At 37.4% G+C, this 24,352-nt stretch overlaps 1 protein-coding gene across 2 annotated transcripts in view; it reads right to left on the bottom strand.

Moving 5' to 3' along the window:
• Positions 1-24,352, bottom strand: part of NALCN (sodium leak channel, non-selective) — a 1,159,715-nt gene that overhangs the window by 807,802 nt on the left and 327,561 nt on the right. The gene's annotated exons all lie outside the window — the stretch shown is intronic.

The following is a 24,352-nucleotide window of genomic DNA, read 5'->3' as shown; positions in this document are numbered from 1 at the left end:
TGTATTTATTTTAACTAGGTAGAATAGTTATTAAATAGTTATTAGCTATTTACTAACTACCTAGCTAAAATAAATACAAATTGACCTGTAAAATAAAACCTAACCTGTCTTACACTAACACCTAACCTTACACTACAATTAAATCAATTACCTAAATTAAATACAATTACCTAAATTAAATACAAGTACCTAAATTACAAAAACAAACACTAAATTACACAAAATAAAAACAAATTACAAGATATTTAAACTAATTACACCTAATCTAATAGCCCTATCAAAATAAAAAAGCCCCCCCCAAAATAAAATAAAAAAACCTAGCATAAACTAAACTACCAATAGCCCCATCTTTTTATTTGGTCTATCCATAACACTTTTATTCCAATCTTCCTCTGTACAGTGTTTGTGTTCTTTTGCCCATCTAATGGCCAGATTACAAGTGGAGTGCTAATTGATTGCACTAGAAGTAAGCTTTATGTGCTCGTCAGTTGCATTCATAGTTGAAAGTAAACTGTTTTTGCTTGCTCGTTAACCCAACAAGTGCAAAAAGCTGAACATACAATTTAGAGCGCGTGCTCACATATTCCCTCATCAAAGTACTCTCGCACAAACACGATTGCATATTCTCATGTGCGCTAACCCTACATGAAAATATGAATATTCCACATTACAATGTTCTTCACATAACAGAATATGTTCTATTTATTTATAAATAAATATTTCTACACATATCTGATGGTATTTTGGTACAATATATATCTATACCTATATATATATATATATATATATATATATATATATATATATATATATATATATACACACATAATTATAAATAGGTAAAGATATATACAGATATATATATATAGGAATATCTATAATTACATAGAACATATTTTTTGCTATGTGCAGATCATTTGAATGTGAACTATTATACAGTAAATACACTGTATAAATTAAACAAACAATAATTAGTTTGGTGCTATGAGCAGTAGGAGATATAAATAGATATCAGATTTTACATATGTAATATTTATGTACACAAACCCAAATTAATTTCTTTCAACAAAGAATCAATACATCAATTTATAAATTTTATTTCTAAGGGTACAATATAATATCTAAAATCACATAGATCGATCCAACCACATTCACACTTTCATACACACTACACAATTAATAGTGAAAAGTTAATTTAATATAGTATCCAATTTCATAAAATATCTAAATTCATAGCACATATACCAAAAAGTTTATAATGTCCCGTGCCTGTTCATCCAAAGTAATTAGTCTCTTTACTCATGCGTTTATAACTTAGGAAATTTCCAATATTGGCCTGCTGTTTAAGGCTATATACGGTGCTCCTTATTTAAAGGGCGTGATTTCCACTGTGAGTCTTAGCCCCTGACTTTATCAGCAATTTCAATACACTAAGGAAAAGCTCTTTCTCCTTATATACGGTCTCCGTGTCAAATCATCCCAAGCGGCTATCAATACTAGCCCCTGAAAAAGTTCTAGTATATCAAAGTAAGCTTTCTCACCTTGTATTAGGTATTTGTTATCACCGTCAGCAGAGTCCCAGTCTCTGGGTAAAAGAGTGAGGCTCCCTTACCTCTTTTGTTACCTTGCCCAACACTCCGGCTTCACCTCTGTTTCCTCAGTCTGCGGCTATCACGCTCCGTTGGTGACGTCACCCGGGTATCCTCTGCTCTTAGTACATCGAGTACGCAGAGTGTAATGTTCTTCCTTATTCGTGGTCTTTATTTGGAGCCAGTCTGTAAATAGATTCAAATTGCAGGACAGACTTTCCTTCTACGCGTTTCAACCCGGTTGCTGGGTCTTTGTCAAGATGCTGTTCCCTGTCGTTACAGGATATTTAAATTTTAGGGAAAGAGGATATAAGGAAAATAAGATCCAAACTGCTGTAACAAGAGTGAGAAATACAGATAGGAACACTCTTCTAGAATATAAGAGGAAGGAAAATAGTGAAAAGGATGTATTGGATGTTCCATTCATCAATACATACAGTGATGACCATGGAATGATGAGAAGGATTCTAAGGAGACACTGACATCTAATAAAAAATTATCCAGTGATTGGAGATAAGTTACCTCTGTATCCTAGGATAGTGTATAAAAAAACAAAAAAATTTAAATGACTACTGGCCCCTAGCGAATTTAGGAGAAAAAACAAAACCATTAAGGAAATAAATTTAAAGGGAGAAGAGGTAAGAGGTTTCTTTCCATGCGTCACATGTAAAGCTTGCAGGTGTGGATTGAAAAAGAAAAAGGTTCCGATCCCCGATACAAAGAAAGAATATATCATTAAGGACACACTCAGATGCAGTAGCAAAGGAGTGGTCTACATGTTACAATGCTCCTGTCATCTATTATATATAGGGGAGACAACCAGGGTGCTTACGGATCGGATAAGGGAACACTTATGGAATATTGAGAAGGGCAAGTTGGAGACCCACTTATACCAACATTTTAGAGATGTTCACAAAAACAACATAAAAGGCCTTAAATTTAGGGGCCTATGTTTAGTACAGAAGGATTGGAGAGGAGGGAATTTTGAAAATAAACTTTTACAGAGAGAAGCTAAGATAATTTATAATTTTAATACCCTTCATCCCCACGGTTTAAATTCAGAGCTGGAACTAGCCCCCTTTTTGTAACCCCCTCTTTTAATAAAGTAAATTCCCCCCCTCCCCACCCTATTGGGGTCTACCTTTAACAGATTGATCCACCATCCTAATTAAACTGAGATATTCTTTTAACCAAATTGATCTATCTCTTTAAATAAATGGTCCACTCCTTGTAATATAGATTCAAGATTTTAGTATAAACTTCTTATAGTATGAATTATCTAATTTATTTAACCAATGCCTGATTTTTTAGTGATTTTTTAGTGATTTTTAAAATTTAAACCCAATAATAGTATTAATGAGAACATTAGTCCCCCGAAAAATATTGTAGAATTTCTATGTCTATCCACATTAATTTATAAGAAATGTTTTTAACCTTGTATAAAAAAAAAATTTTATTAAAGAATTTTTATTGGAATTTTTTATTGATATAGTTTATGAATGAATGTGTGAAATTGTTATGAATTTAGGATTTTTTAGGTTCTTTGCACATATTTCCAGTTTTAATATTTGATTTAAGTATCCAAACAATGTCATAATAAAATAGTTCATCAAAAGCTAGATATAAAATGCCTGAAAAATTCCTGAATGATGTAAACCATGCGTTAGGATCTTGCCTCCATTAATACACCTGTGGGAGGAAGTTTGTAACTTAACCAATCACCTGTAACGACAGGATATTTAAAGGCAAGAAAGTGCAGGGAACAGCATCTTGATAAAGACCCAGCAACCGGGTTGAAAAGCTTAGAAGGAAGGTCTGTCCTGCAATTTGAATCTATTTACAGACTGGCTCCAAATAAAGACCACAGATAAGGAAGAACATTACACTCTGCATACTCGATGTACTAAGAGCAGAGGGTATTCGGGCGATACTCACCTAATACTTGCACAAGTAACAGTCATCTGTGAATTCCGGATACCGGGTGACGTCACCAACGGAGCGTGATAGCCGCAGACTGAGGAAACAGAGGAGAAGCCGGAGTGTCGAACAAGGTAACAAAACTGACACAGAGACACGGCTAAGAGGTAAGGGAGCCTCACTCTTTTACCCAGAGACTGGGACTCTGCTGACGGCGATAACGAATACCTAATACAAGGTGAGAAAGCTTACTTTGAAATACTAGAACTTTTTCAGGGGCTAGTATTGATAGCCGCTTGGGATGATTTGACATGGAGACCGTATATATAAGGAGAAAGAGCCTTTCCTTAGTGTATTGAAATTGCTGATAAAGTCAGGGGCTAAGACTCACAGTGGAAATCACGCCCTTTAAATAAGGAGCACCGCATATAGCCTTAAACAGCAGGCCAATATTGGAAATTTCCTAAGTTATAAACGCATTAGTAAAGAGACTAATTACTTTGGATGAACAGGCACGGGACATTATAAACTTTTTGGTATATGTGCTATGAATTTAAACATTTTATGAAATTGGATACTATTTTAAATTAACTTTTCACTATTAATTGTGCAACAATTGAATTGTGTAGTGTAGTGTGTATGAAAGTGTGAATGTGGTTGGATCGATCTATGTAATTTTAGATATTATATTGTACCCTTAGAAATAACATTTATAAATTGATGTATTGATTCTTTGTTGAAAAGAAATTAATTTTGGGCTTGTGTACATAAATATTACATATGTAAAATCTGATATCTATTTATATCTCCTACTGCTCATAGCGCCAAACTAATTATTGTTTATTTAATTTGTAATTTTAACTACCTAGGGAGGAGGTAGCTAATTAATTTAGGCATAGTAGGAGTGGTTTAGCGCTTGACCCTAATCTTTGTTTACAAATACACTGTATAACACTTTATTAAATATGAATATTTCATAAAGATGCTTTTTCATGTTTTGATCTACTTAAGTGCAAAGGGATCCAAAGCTCATATATATATATATATATATATATATATATATATATATATATATATATATATATATATATAGCAGCCAAAAAGAGGTGCACTCTCAGGTCTTTTACAGCAAAAGTTACTTTATTGATGTAACGTTTTCGGAGGACTTGCCTCCTTCATCAGCATGAGTACTATATAGTTATAATACTAGCACATTAAAAGAAAACACTCTGTCAATATGTGATAATGATAACTAAGGCATAAAATCCCTAAGTTGGAAAGAATACCTAATACCTGGTAAGAGTAAACCTAGGGATAATTGGGTAGCGAGATAGGAACGAGGGGAGAGGGCACGGGGGAAAGGAGGAAGAGAAAGAAAGAGAAAGAAAAAAAAAAAAGGGGGGAGAGGGGAGGGATTATTAAGCTCTTCAAATTTTCGGATAGCCTCCCAAAACCTGGCCAGTTACAGGGGTTTGTCAAGTTGTTTCCATGTTTCCCATATCTCTGAGTGTAAGAAAATTTTATTTTGTTGAGTAAAAATCGGGCCCTCCATAGCCTCAAGATAAGCCATAGTTTTAACTACGTCCCCCCACATGGGTGAGGTTTGTTGCTTCCACAGTCTGGCTATTGATAATTTGGCTGAAGTAAGAATGTATATACTAAGGAGGGTCGTTGAAGTCGAAGTTGTCACTATATTTAGGTGTAGTAGAGCAGTTTGTGGGGAATTCTCTAGAAGGGGAACTAAGTGTGTACATCTATGTGAGATGTCATGCCAGAAGGGTTTCAAAATCGGGCACTCCCACCATATGTGGGCCGGCGTTCCCACCAACCCACAGCCTCTCCAGCACAGTGGAGAATTAATGTGGGAGATGTTAAAGAGCCTAAGTGGAGTGAGGTGCCACTGTGTGCAGACTTTGAGGTATAATTCTAGCAAGGTAACACAATGAAGTGCCTGTTTAGTAATTGCCACAGCTTTGGACCAATCATCTTGCTCCGCACAAAATTGAAGAGCGCTCTCCCAAGCCAAAGTATAAGCTGATTTGTAGAAGGTAGGAGAGTTCAGCAGATCTCTATAAGAAACCGAGAGTGCCCGGGGCACCTTCGCATTATTAGACCATCTTTTTTCCCCACATAGTGGGTTCTCGAAGGGGCTGTCCCAGGAACCCCCACGACTTCAACAGATTCCTGAGTCTCCAAAACTCAAATTTCAAAAGTTGCAAAGGGTTGTAAGTATTGGAAAACTGCAAAGTCGTGATGAATTGCCCGTTGAGAAACAGATCTGCAATACATTTTATTCCGTGTTCTTGCCACAGACAGGGATGCGAGTCTCTAAGGGCCGCTTGCAGACCTGTGAGAGAATGAATGGGAGAGGGATGAGGGGCAGCGAACGTATTCTGTCCCATAGACAAAGGGCTTGGGAGATAATCAAGTTCTGGATTTTGTAAGAGGATCTAACATGCTTGGGTAGCCATATGAGGTCCTGCAAGGCAAGTGGGCTAGGGAGTGTTGCTTGCTCCAATAGTTGCCACTTACTATTGCAGGGTGTCGTATTCCATGAGAGAATATGTGATAATCTTGAAGCTTCGTGACAGAGGGTTAAGTTGGGAGCGCCCGCACCCCCACTTAAGAGTGGTTGTTGCATTATTCTAGTAGCTACTCTAGGGTGTTTATTTTTCCAGATATATTTGTTGAAAACTTGTGAAATTTACCTATGAGGGACTTAGGGACAGGAATAGGGAGCGAGCAAAACAGATACGTAAGCTTGGGAAGCAGTAGCATCTTGAATGCCGCTATACGCCCCAGCCATGAAATACATGGTACACTCCATTTATCAGCACTACTCTGAAACTGTTGCAGGAGAGGGTAGAAATTAGACTCGATTATAGTAGGAATGCTACAAGATAGAAATACCCCAAGATGTTTAATCCTTTGTTGAGACCAATTAAATGCGAACGTCTTTTTGAGTTCTGCGAGATCTATATCTGACATATTAATGACATAAGCATCTGTTTTACAAATATTGAGCTCGTAGAAGCTAATTTGACCAAATCGATCTAATAGTTTAAAATGAGTGGGGAGGGAGTGGAGAGGGTCACTCAAAAATATGGTTAGATCGTCCGCAAATAAAGCAGTTTTTTGCAGAGTTCCCTCCACTTCCACCCCCTGTATACCAGGATTACTCCTAATCGCCTCAGCGAGTGGCTCCATGACTAGGGTGAATATTAATGGGGACAGGGGGCAACCCTGTTGCGTCCCATTTGTGATAGGAAAAACTGGAGAATGAAATCCCAGGCCTCTTACAGAAGCCGAGGGAGCTGAGTATAGTGCCTTAACACAAGAGTGAAAATATGGAGGAAAGCCAAATTTGTTTAAGACTTCAAATAGGTAGGCCCAATTCACCCTATCGAAAGCCTTTTCGGCATCTAGCGCTAAAGTCATACATGGAAGATTGCATCTCTTGGCTTCAAAGTAGATATTAAGAATTCGCCGGGTATTGTCTGGCCCCTCTCTGCGGGAGTAAAACCCACCTGATCCCCATCTATCAACGTCGGGAGGACATGGTTCAATCTAGAAGCCAAGAGTTTAGCTAGGATCTTCATATCTACATTAGGGAAATGGGGCAAAAATGTTCACACACATTGGGGGTTTTACCTGGTTTCGGGATAGTTACTATGACTATGCCTCTAGTAATTCGGGAGAGAGGGAACCAGACTGCCTGGCCAATGAACAGACTCTAGTGAGGAGTGGGGAGAGTTGCAAAAGAAATGTTTTGTAAAACAGGGCACCATATCCATCAGGCCCCAGGGCTTTGTGAGTTTTTAAAGATTTAACGACAGATGATACTTCTTTAATACAGAAAGGAGCCTCAAGCAAATCTTCCTGATCGTCAGATAAAGTTGGCAAGGAAAGTGTATTTAAATTTTTTTGAATGTGCTGCACTGATGGTGCTGGGTAATTTGGGGAGTCTGTTAAATTGTAAAGTAAGGAATAATAAGAGGCAAAGGCCTTACCAATATCCGCCGGTAAGCGAACAGTTCCATGCAACGTTTTTATGTATGGAATAGGTGCTTCTGCCGTCCGTTGTCTAAGCTTGTTGGCCAATAACCTATCCACTTTATTTCCTTTAGAATAAAAGGTCTGTTTAAACTGCCGTACATATGCTTGATATCTCTTTAGCTCTAAAGTTTCGATCTTTGCTTTGGTAGCTTCTATTTGAGTAAGAATTTGGGGATCTAATGACACCATGTGGGAAGAGGTTAATCCCCGCAGGGTAGTATGAAGCTGAGCCAAGGTACCCCCATCCGTTTCCTATGCCCTGCTTTAAGTTTAATGAATACCCCTCTAAAATACGCTTCAAGGGCACTCCATAAACAGAAGTCATCAACTTCACCATTATCATTTATATCTAAAAACTCGGCTATCTCCTTTCTTATATGCATAACCTGTTCTGGGCATGAAAGAATGTGTTCTGGTAGTTTCCAAGAGGGTCTGGAGGACATACAATTTGGAGCCCTCATGGAGTTCTGAACCGAGGAATGGTCAGACCACGCACAATCAGGCATAAGAACCGACTGAACGTGATCTAATAGCCGAGGCTCACAAAAGATATAGTCGATCCTAGTATAAGTATTATGTACTGTAGAATAGTAGGAGTAGTCTCTAGAGGAGGGGTGGTGGGAACGCCAGACATCAAATAAATTATACTGGGCAATGAGATTATTAAATTGTTTGGCAGTTCTGGAGGTTTGTGTGTCGCAAGGTTTGAGTTTTGGGGAGCGCCTATCTAACGTCGAATCTAGAAGCATGTTGAAGTCACCAGCTAACAGCAAATTTTGGGTCTTGTGGGAAGCTAACAATCTCAGGAATTTTCTAAGCGCTCGTATCTGTCCGGAATTTGGACCATAATAGCTGGCTAAAGTGTATGGGATATCATCTAACTTGCAGTTCAGTATTAGATACCTTCCTCTTGGGTCTTTGTAAGTCTCTAGTTTTTCAAAGAGTATAGACTTATGTATTAAAATTGCAACCCCTCTCGATTTTCCTGGGAAGGAAGCTGTCTCTATGGTTGGGTAATGTTTGCAGTGTAAAGGTATAATAGGTGCTCCCTCCGCACATATACATCTTTAGACATGTGTATGTATATGTATGTATCTCTATGTTAAAGCTATTTGCCTGTCTTTTTTTCTAACACCTGGGACCTCATATCTTTGATCCCTTATAACTTTTTTTTTTTTAAATATATTTTATTAGATAGTGGTATTATGAGTGTAACTATACTTTGTAATCTATTTTTTATGTGTTTTGTGTAACTTTATTGTTTTGCAAAACAGCTAACCATAGCTCTAAAGTTAATAATCAGGTAATCATGCTAGCGTAAATCGTGATTGCACTCAAACATTCGGATTTACTTTCGTCTCGCAATACCAGCGGTAAACCCATGATAAACCCCTTATCACATCTGCACTCCACTAATCCGTAATCTGGCCTTTATGCTTTTCTTTTTATTGTCCAGTCTTAGATATGAATTTTTCTTTGGAACTCTGCCTAAAAGGCCAACATCCCAGAGTTGTCTCTTCACTGTTGATGTTGAGACTGATGTTTTGCAGGTACTATTTAATGAAGCTGTCAGTTGAGGACCTGTGAGGCTTCTGTTTCTCAAACTAGACACTCTAATGTATTTGTCCTCTTGTTTAGTTGTGCACTGAGGCTTCCCACTTCTCTTTATTTTCTGGTTAGAGCCAGTTTGCCCTGTTCTGTGAAGGGAGTAGTACAGATTTTCAGTTTCTGTGCAATTTCTCGCATGGAATAGCTTTCATTTCTCAAAACAAGAATAGATTAATGTGTTTCAGAAGAAAATGATTTGTTTCAGGCCATCTTGAGATTGTAATCAACCCCACAATTGTTGATGCTCCAGATACTCAACTATTCTAATAAAAGACATTTTTATTGCTTCAGATTACAAGTCACGCGGGTATGGCTGATCTGCACGAGATAGAGGTCTTATCACAATCAATTTCCATAGCGCAGGTATTACAAGTCTTGAAAAATTGCGATTGTGTGTGCGCATTCGCCTTTTTACGCAACAATCCTTTCCGCGCGCGAAGAACTATAGTTAATGCGTTTCCCCCACAAAAAAGTTTAACAAAACACTTAAAAAATACATTACAAAGTACACTTACACTCATATTAACACTGTCTAATAAAAAGTATTACAAAAAAATATTGCACATAAAAGTTATAAGGGCTCCAAGATACAAGATCTTGGGTGTTAGAAAAAAAAAAGTCGATTTTACATTGACATAGAGAAGCATACACATACATAGAGAAGCATACACATACATAGAGAGGCATGGATTTATATTTATATACATATTTTTAACTATGGAGATAATGAAAAGATTTTACATTACAATCTTATGCATATTAAACAATATCTCAGATGTATTTTCAATGCAATATTCACATAAAGATGAGATATCTAGACATATATATATTCATATACATATCTCGCAATAGATATATATCAGTCCAAATATCATCAAATATATAAAGAAATATTTATTTAGAAACAAATAGAACATATTCCATTGCGAAAATATTTTCACAATATGAAATATTCGCATTTTCATGTAAACTTTTCAAGGAGAATACGTCATGGGCTTTGCGCAACATATTGTTTTTTTTTTATTTGTCCTTTCCATTGACTTCTATGAGGAATACGTGAAAGCGCAAACAATTTTGTGGTTTGCATTACACGGCTTAACGTGTACGCAAAATAAGTTATTTTGTAACTTGTAATACCTGCTGAACCCCAAATGCGAAAAGCCATAACGCGCTCGGTGTTTTCGCAACTGATTTGCTGCGCAAATTGTAATCTTGCCCTTAATCAGCACAACAGTTTTCAGCTGTGCCAATATAACTGCAAAAAGGTTTTCTAATGATCAATTAGCCTTTTTTTAATTATAAATTTGAATTAGCAAACACAACATGCCATTGGAACACAGGACAAATGGTTGCTGATAATGAGCCACTGTATGCCAAGGCAGATATTCCATTAAAAATCAGCCGTTTCCAACTATAATAGTAATTTACAACATTAACAATGTCTGAACTGCATTTCTGATCAATGTGATGTTTTATAACAACAATAACAGGATTGCACTCACTGGATTTTTGAATAATATTTACTTGTGCTGTGATGTTTCGGGGATAAAGCACCCCTTCCTCAGACAAAGTGATATACAAATGATACAACTTTTATAACAAACAAAACAAGATAGATATACTGTCTGAATACAGATCATCCAATGGGTTTGAACACCATTATAGACTGGCATTGTTTCTTGTAACATAAGTAACGTTTTTTTATAACATAAGAAATTGTCTCTAGTAACAATCGGTACAAAAGCGCATTTACTGCATAATAATATATGTTCATAGGAGTTGAATTATTAATATCAAAGGGGTAATACTCGTAGTGAAATTAGCTTTGTAGGCATCATATGTATTACTTTTTATGCAGTATCCATTCAGCTAGATGGCTCTTGATTGTATAACTGAAGTGCAGTGTATAGGGTAATTAGTTCTTGTATGCCTTATCCACATTGTCAAACTGATGTGTTCTAGTGAAAAAAATATGACAATACAGTATGTAGGACCATAAGCCTGTTTAATAGAACAGTCTTTAAGTTTAGCGTAAAAATGCTAGGTAGCACTGTATGTGATGAATGTTTTACACTTTTGATATAACCTTGCTCATTATTTTCAGATCGAATTAGACGCTACTAAGCGTATCAGATGCGGATATGTAACCATGTAATCTTACAATAAGAAAGTGTATCAGCAGAATGTCTGACTTGCGCTTTGTAAACATGATGACAAGTGGGTCACGTGGTAGTGACAACAACACGGAAGTGGCTCACGATACCCTCCGTGTACATCCCGTGACAATAGAATTTGGATGTGTCTTTGAAAACTCAAAAGTAAACAGGTATGAACCTGAATTGATCATTTTAATCAGATGAGCGCTTTTTGAGGTGGTCTGTGTATTGATCTGTGTATTGCCTATTATGTTATTGGCCTCTATCAAGCTGTCAACCGCAAATACACTGGAATTCCGCAGCGTATTTGTGGCAAGCCTGATTCGCCTTAGTTATCAAACCCTACAAACCGGCAAAAGTAGAATTTTGTGACGTAACATACGATCTGCCGGACTCAGTCTGACACAGATTGATGCTTACGTCACTACAGATGTTCTGAACGCAAGTTCGGCACTATCTGACTACTTTTGGAAGTTATCAAATTCCTACCAGGTACGCTCGGCACTTTTCCGGCCCAGCGTAACTGGTTTTCAATTTGCCGCCCTGGAGGCGGCGGATACCATAGGAATCAATGGCAGTCAAAGCAGCCAAAGCTCATGTTCGCTGCTGCCCGATATCCCATTGATTTCTATGGGTAATGTCTACACCTAACACCCTAACATGTACCCCGAGTCTAAACACCCCTAATCTGCCCCCCTACACCGCCGCAACTAAATAAAGTGCTTAACCCCTATCGAAAGCCTATTCGGCATCTAGCGCTAAAGTCATACATGGAAGATTGCATTTCTTGGCTTCAAAGTAGATATTAAGAATTCGCCGGGTATTGTCTGGCCCCTCTCTGCCGGGAGTAAAGTCCACCTGATCCCCATCTATCAACGTCGGGAGGACATGGTTCAATCTAGAAGCCAAGAGTTTAGCTAGGATCTTCATATCTACATTAGGGAAATGGGGCGAAAATGTTCACACACATTGGGGGTTTTACCTGGTTTCGGGATAGTTACTATGACTATGCCTCTAGTAATTCGGGAGAGAGGGAACCAGACTGCCTGGCCAATGAACAGACTCTAGTGAGGAGTGGGGAGAGTTGCAAAAGAAATGTTTTGTAAAACAGGGCACCATATCCATCAGGCCCCAGGGCTTTGTGAGTTTTTAAAGATTTAACGACAGATGATACTTCTTTAATACAGAAAGGAGCCTCAAGCAAATCTTTCTGATCGTCAGATAAAGTTGGCAAGGAAAGTGTATTTAAATTTTTTTGAATGTGCTGCACTGATGGTGCTGGGTAATTTGGGGAGTCTGTTAAATTGTAAAGTGAGGAATAATAAGAGGCAAAGGCCTTACCAATATCCGCCGGTAAGCGAACAGTTCCATGTGACATTTTTATGTATGGAATAGGTGCTTCTGCCGTCCGTTGTCTAAGCTTGTTGGCCAATAACCTATCCACTTTATTTCCTTTCGAATAAAAGGTCTGTTTAAACTGCCATACATATGCTTGATATCTCTTTAGCTCTAAAGTTTCGATCTTTGCTTTGGTAGCTTCTATTTGAGTAAGAATTTGGGGATCTAATGACACCATGTGGGAGGAGGTTAATCCCCGCAGGGTAGTATGAAGCTGAGCCAAGGTACCCCCCATCCGTTTCCTATGCCCTGCTTTAAGTTTAATGAATACCCCTCTAAAATAAGCTTCAAGGGCACTCCATAAACAGAAGTCATCAACTTCACCATTGTCATTTATATCTAAAAACTCGCCTATCTCCTTTCTGATATGCATAACCTGTTCTGGCATGAAAGAATGTGTTCTGGTAGTTTCCAAGAGGGTCTGGAGGACATACAATTCGGAGCCCTCATGGATATCTGAACCGAGGAATGGTCAGACCACGCACAATCAGGCATAAGAACCGACTGAACGTGATCTAGTAGCCGAGGCTCACAAAAGATATAGTCGATCCTAGTATAAGTATTATGTACTGTAGAATAGTAGGAGTAGTCTCTAGAGGAGGGGTGGTGGGAACGCCAGACATCAAATAAATTATACTGGGCAATGAGATTATTAAATTCTTTGGCAGTTCTGGAGGTTTGTGTGTCGCACGGTTTGAGTTTTGGGGAGCGCCTATCTAACGTCGAATCTAGAAGCATGTTGAAGTCACCAGCTAACAGCAAATTTTGGGTCTTGTGGGAAGCTAACAATCTCAGGAATTTTCTAAGCCCTCGTATCTGTCCGGAATTTGGACCATAATAGCTGGCTAAAGTGTATGGGATATCATCTAACTTGTAGTTCAGTATTAGATACCTTCCTCTTGGGTCTTTGTAAGTCTCTAGTTTTTCAAAGAGTATAGACTTATGTATTAAAATTGCAACCCCTCTCGATTTTCCTGGGAAGGAAGCTGTCTCTATGGTCGGGTAATGTTTGCAGTGTAAAGGTATAATAGGTGCTCCCTCCGCACATATACATCTTTAGACATGTGTATGTATATGTATGTATCTCTATGTTAAAGCTATTTGCCTGCCTTTTTTTCTAACACCTGAGACCTCATATCTTTGATCCCTTATAACCTTTTTTTTTAAAATATATTTTATTAGATAGTGGTATTATGAGTGTAACTATACTTTGTAATCTATTTTTTATGTGTTTTGTGTAACTTTATTGTTTTGCAAAACAGCTAATCATAGCTCTAAAGTTAATAATCAGGTAATCATGCTAGCGTAAATCGTGATCGCACTCAAACATTCGGATTTACTTTCATCTCGCAATACCAGCGGTAAGCCCATAATAAACTCCTTATCACATCTGCACTCCACTAATCCGTAATCTGGCCTTTATGCTTTTCTTTTTATTGTCCAGTCTGAGATATGCATTTTTCTTTGGAACTCTGCCTAAAAGGCCAACATCCCGGAGTTGTCTCTTCACTGTTGATGTTGAGACTGATGTTTTGCAGGTACTATTTAATGAAGCTGTCAGTTGAGGACCTGTGAGGCTTCTGTTTCTCAAACTAGACACTCTAATGTATTTGTCCTCTTGTTTAGTTGTGCACTGAGGCTTCCCACTTCTCTTTATTTTCTGGTTAGAGCCAGTTTGCACTGTTCTGTGAAGGGAGTAGTACAGATCTTCAGTTTCTGTGCAATTTCTCGCATGGAATAGCTTTCATTTCTCAAAACAAGAATAGATTAATGTGTTTCAGAAGAAAATGATTTGTTTCAGGCCATCTTGAGATTGTAATCGACCCCACAATTGTTGATGCTCCAGATACTCAACTATTCTAATAAAAGACATTTTTATTGCTTCAGATTACAAGTCGCGCGGGTATGGCTGATCTGCACGAGATAGAGGTCTTATCACAATCAATTTCCATAGCGCAGGTATTACAAGTCTAGAAAAATTGCGATTGTGTGTGCGCATTCGCCTTTTTACGCAACAATCCTTTCCGCGCGCGAAGAGCTATAGTTAATGCGTTTCCCCCACAAAAAAGTTTAACAAAACACTTAAAAAATACATTACAAAGTACACTTACACTCATATTAACACTGTCTAATAAAAAGTATTACAAAAAAATATTGCACACAAAAGTTATAAGGGCTCAAAGATACGAGATCTCGGGTGTTAGAAAAACAAAGTCGATTTTACGTTGACATAGAGAAGCATACACATACATAGAGAAGCATACACATACATAGAGAAGCATGGATTTATATTTATATACATATTTTTAACTATGGAGATAATGAAAAGATTTTACATTACAATCTTATGCATATTAAACAATATCTCAGATGTATTTTCAATGCAATATTCACATAAAGATGAGATATCTAGACATATATATATATATATATTCATATACATATCTCGCAATAGATATATATCAGTCCAAATATCATCAAATATATAAAGAAATATTTATTTAGAAACAAATAGAACATATTCCATTGCGAAAATATTTTCACAATATGAAATATTCGCATTTTCATGTAAACTTTTCAAGGAGAATACGTCATGGGCTTTGCGCAACATATTGTTTTTTTTAATTTGTCCATTCCATTGACTTCTATGAGGAATACGTGAAAGCGCACACGATTTCGTGGTTTGCATTACACGGCTTAACATGTGCGCAAAGTAAGTTATTTTGTAAGTTGTAATACCTGCTCAACCCCAAATGAGAAAAGCCATAATGCGCTCAGTGTTTTCGCAACTGATTTGCATTAACAATGTCTGAACTGCATTTCTGATCAATGTGATGTTTTATAACAACAATAACAGGATTGCACTCACTGGATTTTTGAATAATATTTACTTGTGCTGTGATGTTTCGGGGATAAAGCTCCCCTTCCTCAGACAAAGTGATATACAAATGATACAACTTTTATAACAAACAAAACAAGATAGATATACTGTCTGAATACGGATTATCCAATGGGTTTGAACACCATTCTAGACTGGCATTGTTTCTTGTAACATAAGTAACGTTTTTTTATAACGTAAGAAATTGTCTTAAGTGACATCTAGTAACAATCGGTACAAAAGCGCATTTACTGCATAATAATATATGTTCATAGGAGTTGAATTATTAATATCAAAGGGGTAATACTCGTAGTGAAATTAGCTTTGTAGGCATCATATGTAACATAGTAACATAGTAACATAGTAGATAAGGTTGAAAAAAAGACTGAAGTCCATCGAGTTCAACCTATACAAATCTAAAATACTTACAAAAAGCTCCAGTTAAGCTTAAATAACCCCATTAAAATGTGACCCATTTAATACTAGCAATCATATCCATGAATTTTGTTAGTATACAGAAACTTATCCAGACTATTTTTAAATGTATCTATGGTATTGGCATTCACTACCTCCTTTGGTAATGAGTTCCACAATTTTATTGCTCTCACAGTGAAAAAACGTTTCCGTTGCAGGAGATTAAATCTCCTTTCCTCCAACCTTAAATTATGACCTCTTGTCAGAAACAATTTTCTTGGAATAAACAGAGCTTCTGCCATCTCTGTATATGGGCCTTGAATATATTTATATAAAGTAATCATGTCACCTCTCAAGCGCCTTTTTTCTAAAGAAAACAGACCCAGTTTGGCTAGCCTCTCCTCATAGGTTAATTTCTCCAATCCCCTTATTAGCTTTGTGGCCCTTCTCTGAACTTTTTCTAGTTCTGCAATATCTTTTTTAGCAATTGGTCCCCAGAACTGCACTCCAAACTCAAGGTGAGGTCTTACCAGGGCTTTATATAATGACAGAATTATGCTTTCCTCCCTTGAATCAATACCTCTTTTAATACATGCTAGTATCTTATTAGCCTTTGAAGCCGCTGCCCTGCATTGTGCACCCATCTTTAGCTTGTTATCTATTACTACTCCCAAATCCCTTTCCTCCTGTGTTTGGCTAAGTCTTGTCCCATTTAAAAAATACGTAGCCTGCTTATTTTTACTTCCAAAATGTAGAACCTTGCATTTTTCCGTATTAAATCTCATTTTCCATTCACTTGCCCATAGTTCTAATTTTAGCAAATCCCTTTGTAAAGACAGTTCGTCCTGCTCTGACCTTATGACCTTACTTAACTTAGTATCATCTGCAAAAATAGAGATGTCGCTATTTAATCCTTGCTCCAAGTCATTTATAAAAATATTAAAAAGAACAGGGCCCAGTACTGATCCCTGGGGGACGCCACTGATTACCTTTGTCCAATCTGAGTATGATCCATTTACTACTACTCGTTGCTCCCTATCTTTTATCCAGTTATTTATCCATGAGCTAACATTTTCAGCTATTCCCAGTCCCTTAATTTTGTGCATTAATCTCTCATGTGGCACTGTATCAAATGCCTTTGCAAAATCTAAGTATATCACATCCGCTGATTCCCCTTTATCTATATTTTGACTTACTTCCTCGTAGAATCTAATCAGATTAGTTTGACATGATCTATTTCTCCTAAAGCCATGCTGATTAGAACTCATAATCTTGTTTACACGAATATGCTCATCAATATAATCCCTTATAATCCCTTCAAATATCTTCCCCACTATTGATGTCAGACTAACTGGTCTATAGCTTCCTGGATCATCCCTGCTTCCCTTTTTGAAGAGTGGCACCACATCAGCTTTACGCCAATCCTGGGGTACCATGCCTGAGGATAATGAGTCTTGAAAAATTAAGAGTAAAGGTTTGTCTATAACAGTGCTAAGTTCCCTCAACACCCTTGGGTGTATTCCATCTGGGCCTGGAGTTTTATTTACCTTAATATTTTCCAGTTTTTTCCTGATATCCTCTAAACAAAACCCAGTTAGTGGTATGGACTGGCATGTTCTATTATGTTCAATTACCTATTATGCAGTATCCTTTCAGCAAGATAGCTCTTGCTTGTATAACTGAAGTGCAGTGTATAGGGTAATTAGTTCTTGTATGCCTTATCCACATTGTCAAACTGATGTGTTCTAGTGATAGAAATATGACAGTACAGTATGTAGGACCATAAGCCTGTTTAATAGAACAGTCTTTAAGTTTAGCGTAAAAATGCTAGGTAGCACTGTATGTGATGAATGTTTTACACTTTTGATATAACCTTGCTTACTTTTTTCAGATCGAATTAGACGCTACTAAGCGTATCAGATGCGGATATGTAACCATGTAATCTTACAATAAGAAAGAATATCGGCAGAATGTCTGACTTGCGCTTTGTAAACATGATGACAGGTGGGTCACATGGTAGTGACGACAACACGGAAGTGGCTCACGATACCCTCCGTGTACATGCCGTGACTATAGAATTTGGAAGTGTCTTTGAACACTCACAAGTAAACAGGTATGAACCTGAATTGATCATTTTAATCAGATGAGCGCTTTTTGAGGTGGTCTGTGTATTGATCTGTGTATTGCATATTATGTTGAGATATAGGCCTCTATTTATCAAGCTGTGAACTGCAAATACGCTGGAATTCTGCAGCGTATTTGTGGCGAGCCTGATTCGCCTTAGTTATCAAACCCTACAAACCGGCAAAAGTAGAATTTTGTGACGTAACATACGATCTGCCGGACTCAGTCCGACACAGATTGATGCTTACGTCACTACAGATATTCTGAACGCAAGTTCGGCACTATCTGATTACTTTTGGAAGTTATCAAATTCCTACCAGGTACGCTTGGCACTTTTCCGGCCCAGCGTAACTGGTTTTCAATTCGCCGCCCTGGAGGCGGCGGATTCCATAGGAATCAATGGGAATCAAAGCTGCGAAAGCTCATGTCCGCTGCTGCCCGATATCCCATTGATTTCTATGGGAAATGTCTACACCTAACACCCTAAAATGAACCCTGAGTCTAAACACCCCTAATCTGCCCCCCTACACTGCCGCAACTAAATAAAGTGTTAAACCCCTAAACCGCCGCTCCCGGAGCCCACCGTCACCTACATTATACTTATTAACCCCTAATCTGCCCCCCCTATACCGCTGCAACTCTAATAAATGTATGAACCCCTAAACCGCTGCTCCCGGAGCCCACCGCAACTCTAATAAAGTGTTTAACCCCTAATCTGCCACCCCCTACACCGCCACCACCTACATTATATTTATTAACCCCTAATCTTCCCCCCCTACACCGCCGCCACCTACCTACATTTATTAACCCCTAATCTGCCGCCCCCAACGTTGCCGACACTATATTAAATTTATTAACCCCTAAACCTAAGTCTAACCCTAAACCTAACACCCACTAACGTAAATATAATTTAAATAAATCTAAATAAATATTCCTATCATTAAATAAATTATTCCTATTTAAAACTAAATACTTACCTATAAAATAAACCCTAAGACAGCAACAATGTAACTAATAGTTACATTGCAGCTAGCTTAGGATTTATTTTTATTTTACAGGCAAGTTCGTATTTATTTTAACTAGGTAGAATAGTTATTAAATAGTTATTAACTATTTAATAACTTCCTAGTTAAAATACAAATTTACCTGTAAAATAAATCCTAACCTAAGTTACAATTACACATAACACTACACTATAATTAAATCCCCTAAACTAAATACAATTAAAAACAATTATCTAAAGTACAAAAAAAAACATACTAAATTACAGAAAAAAATCAAATAATTACAATTTTTTTAAACTAATTACACCTAATCTAATCCCCCTAATAAAATAAAAAAGCCCCCCAAAATAATAAAAAAGCCCTACCCTATACTAAATTACGAATAGCCCTTAAAAGGGCCTTTTGCGGGGCATTGCCCCAAAGTAATCAACTCTATTACCTGTAAAAAAATGTACAAGACCCCCCCAACATTAAAACCCACCACCCACACACCCAAGCCTACTCTAAAACCTACCCAATCCTACCTTAAAAAAAAAATAACACTAACCCCTTGAAGATTGGCTGATTGGAACAGCCAATAGAATGCGAGCTCAATCCTATTGGCTGATTGGATCAGCCAATAGGATTGAACTTGGATTTTTCCTACCTTAATTCCGATTGGCTGATAGAATTCTATCAGCCAATCGGAATTCAAGGGACGCCATCTTGGATGGCGTCACTTAAACGTACCTTCATTCAGTTGTCGGATGTCGTTGGAAGAGGATGCTCCGCGTCGGATGTCTTGAAGATGGAGCTGCTCCGCGCCGGATGGATGAAGATAGAAGATGCCACCTGGATGAAGACTTCTGCCCATCTGGAGGACCCCTTCTGCCCGGCTTCGATGAAAACTTCTGCCCGTCTGGAGGACCACTTTTGCCGGCTTTGTGGAGGACTTCGGTTCGGTTGGGTGAAGACGTCTCAAGGTAAGGTGATCTTCAAGGGGTTAGTGTTAGTTTTTTTTAAGGGGGGATTGGGTGGGTTTTAGAGTAGGCTTGGGTGTGAGGGTGGTGGGTTTTAATGTTGGTGGGGGGGTATTGTACTTTTTTTTACCGGTAAAAGAGCTGATTACTTTGGGGCAATGCCCTGCAAAAGGCCCTTTTAAGGGCTATTTGTAATTTAGTATAGGGTAGGGCTTTTTATTATTTTGGGAGGCTTTTTTATTTTATTAGGGGGATTAGATTAGGTGTAATTAGTTTAAAAAAACTTGTAATTATTTTATTATTTTCTGTAATTTAGTGTTTTGTTTTTTTGTACTTAGATATTTTTATTTAATTTTATTTAATTGTAGTTAATGTAGGTAATTAATTTAATGATAGTTTAGTGTTAGGTGTAATTGTAACTTAGGTTAGGTTTTATTTTACAGGTACTTTTGTATTTATTTTAGCTAGGTAGTTATTAAATAGTTAATAACTATTTAATAACTATTGTAGCTAGTTAAAATAAATACAAACTTGCCTGTAAAATAAAAATAAACCCTAAGCTAGTTACAATGTAACTATTAGTTATATTGTAGCTATCTTATGGTTTATTTTATAGGTAAGTATTTAGTTTTAAATAGGAATAATTTATTTAGATTTAGTTAAATGATATTTAAGTTAGGGGGTGTTAGGATTAGACTTAGGTTTAGGGGTTAATACATTTAATATAGTGGCGGCGGTGTAGGGGGGGCAGATTAGGGGTTAATAAATATAATGTAGGTGGTTGCGGTGTGGGGGGGCAGATTAGGGGTTAATAAATATAATGTAGTTGGCGGTGGGCTCAGGGAGCGGCGGTTTAGGGGTTAAACACTTTATTTAGTTGTGGAGGGGTCCAGGAGCGGCGGTATAGGGGGTAAAACAGTATAGTATAGTGTGGGTGTTTAGTGACAGGGTACCAAGAAAGCTGTAAAAAAGCAGAAGAGCAGCAAGATTGATGACTGTTAGTTAACAACAGTCCGCTGCTCATCGCACCGTACTTGGTGCGCGGCTTTTTGACAGTTTTTTTGATAATTTTGGAGAACGTATTCAGGTCCGCGGCAGCGATGTTAGGCAATCTTAGGCGAGCGTATTGGTGCAGTTGAATGCTAGAAAGTCGACGGCTTGATAAATAGAGGCCTATATGCGTATATAACTGCATAATATACAATGAAGGTGTGTGCATATTAGGAATCCATAACGATAAGATCAATATGTTATATATCAAACAAAGATTGTAATTATGAATACTTTTTGGTCTGAGATGTTCATACAGTGTATCCTTAAGTATAATTGAACATGAGAGAAAATGTAACACATTACACACTGATTTATATGTACACAATTATGTTAATATGACAACTGTTTGGCAATTTTTTTTTTGGCGTTTTGAAGAGGAGGGTTTGAGTTGTCTTGTTTGTTATAAAAGTTGTATCACTTGTATATCACTTTGTCTGAGGAAGCTTTATCCCCGAAACGTCACAGCACAAGTAAATATTATTGGAAAATCCAGTGAGTGCAAGACTGTTATTGTTGTTGGATTTTTTTGCCTGCACCCTGGTAGCTAGTCAAGTGGTGTGAGTACACTTCTGCTGGATATATATATATACACAGTTGTTCTCATAAGTTTACATACCCTGGCAGAATTTACGATTTCTTGGCCATTTTTCAGAGAATATAAATGATAACACAAAAACTTTTCTTTCACTCATGGCTAGTGTTTGGCTGAAGCCATTTATTATAAATCAACTGTGTTTACTCTTTTTAAATCATAATGACAACAGAAACTACCCAAATGACCCTGATCAAAAGTTTACATACCCTGGTGATTTTGGCCTGATAACATGCACACAAGTTGACACAAAAGGGTTTAAATGGCTATTAAAGGTAATCATCCTTACCTGTGATCTGTTTGCTTGTAATTAGTGTGTGTGTATAAAAGGTCAATGAGTTTCTGGACTCCTGACAGACCATTTCATCTTTCATTGAGTGCTGCACTGACGTTTCTGGATTCTAAGTCATGGGGAAAGCAAAATAATTGTCAAAGGATTTGTGGGAAAAGGTAGTTGAACTGTATAACAACAGGAAAGGGATATAAAAAGATATCCAAGGAATTGAGACTGCCAATCAGCAGTGTTCCAACTCTAATCAATAATGGAAAATGAGGGATTCTGTTAATACCAAACCACGGTCAGGTAGATCAACTAAAATTTCAGCCACAACTGCCAGGAAAATTGTTCGGGATGCAAAGAAAACCCCACAAATAACTTCAGGTGAAATACAGGACTCTTTGAAAACATGTGGTGTGTCTGTTTCAAGATGCACAATAAGGAGGCACTTGAAGAAAATGGGCTGCATGGTTGAGTGGCCAGAAGAAAGCCATTACTGCGCAAATGCCACAAAGTATCCCACTTACAATACGCCAAACAGCACAGAGACAAGCCTCAAACTTTCTGGCACAAAGTCATTTGGAGTGATGAGACCATAAACAACCATAAAAGCTACATTTGGAGAGGAGTCCTACACCTACTGTGAAACAGGGAGGTGGATTGCTGATGTTTTGGGGATGTGTGAGCTACAAAGGCACAGGAAATTTGGTCAGAATTGATGGCAAGATGAATGCAGTATCTTATCAAAAATACTGGAGGAAAATTTGTATTCATCAGCCCGGAAGCTGCGCATGGGACGTACTTGGACATTCCAACATGACAATGATCCTAAACACAAGGCCAAGTCGACCTGTCATTGGCTACAGCAGAATAAAGGGAAGGTTCTGGAGTGGCCATCTCAGTCTCCTGACTTCAATATTTGAGCCACTCTGGGGAGATCTCAAACGTGCAGTTCATGCAAGATAGCCCAAGAATTTACAGGAACTGGAGGCTTTTTGCCAGGAAGAATGGGCAGCATTACCATCTGAGAAGATAAACAGCCTCATCCACAAATACCACAAAAGACTTTAAGCTGTCAATGATATTAAAGGGGGGCAATACACCGTATTAAGAACTGGGGTATGTAAACTTTTTATCAGGGTCATTTGGGTAGTTTCTGTTGTCATTATGATTTAAAAAGAATCATATTCTCTGAAAAATGGCCAAGAAATCATAAATTCTGCCAGGGTATATAAACTTATGAGCACAACTATATAGCAGGCAAAAGAAGCACACTCCAATGGGGATTGATTTCCAGATGGTCACTTTAATGACATTAAAGTGATCATCTGGAAATCAATCCGCATTGGACTGCGCTTCTTTTACCTGCTATTTATACTCCTGACCTCAATATCATTGAGCCACTCTGGGAAGATCTCAAACATGCAGTTCATGCAAAACAGCCCAATAATTTACAGCAACTGGAGGCTTTTTGCCAGGAAGAATGGGCAGCGTTACCATCTCAGAAGATAAAGAGCCTCATCCACAAATACCACAAAAGACTTCAAGCTGTCATTGATGTTAAAGGGGGCAATACACGGTATTAAGAACTGGGGTATGTAAACTTTTATCAGGGTCATTTAGGTAGTTTCTGTTGTCATTATGATTTTGAAAGAATCATATTCTCTTTAATGACATTAAAGTGATCTTCTGGAAATCAATCCCCATTGGAGCGCGCTTCTTTTGCCTGCTATTTATACTTGTGGTAACGTATACACCAGTCTGGCCAGGCAAGTATTTGCAGTCTGTCGCTCTAATACCTGCAGTGTTTTGCATTGTATTTTTCATCATTATTGTTCATATATGTTGATTTGTACATAACAAATGTTCGCATTGTTTTTATTGCATATAATGTCTATTGAGGATTATTAATTAGACATTGTTTGATATTCACATTTGGTAGCGGTATATATAATACGCCATTGGGCGTTTGTTATATATCAGATGTGAGATATTGTAAAGCAATTCTGTGTAGATACATATTTGCAAAGTAACTTTTTAAAGTATTTTTAAACTTCTTTTTTATGAAAATAACAAAATTATCTTTTACAGTGAATACTTGAAATTTGTTTGTAGCTGTATACAGTGTTGATTATACATCTTTCTAAAAAAATTTAAATATATATATATATATATATATATATATATATATAGATATATATATAAAACTCCCATCACAAAAAGGCACTCGCTTGTCTTCATAAAATATAGCATTTATTTAAATTCATCAATAAAAAGACATAACGTTTCGGTGTACCATTACACCTTTGTCAAATGCCAAAATAGGA

The sequence above is a fragment of the Bombina bombina genome, chromosome 3 (genome assembly GCF_027579735.1).
Source record: "Bombina bombina isolate aBomBom1 chromosome 3, aBomBom1.pri, whole genome shotgun sequence".
Lineage (NCBI taxonomy): Eukaryota > Metazoa > Chordata > Amphibia > Anura > Bombinatoridae > Bombina > Bombina bombina.
Note: the sequence above shows the minus strand (reverse complement) of the source record. Positions and strands in the feature narration are given on the sequence as shown.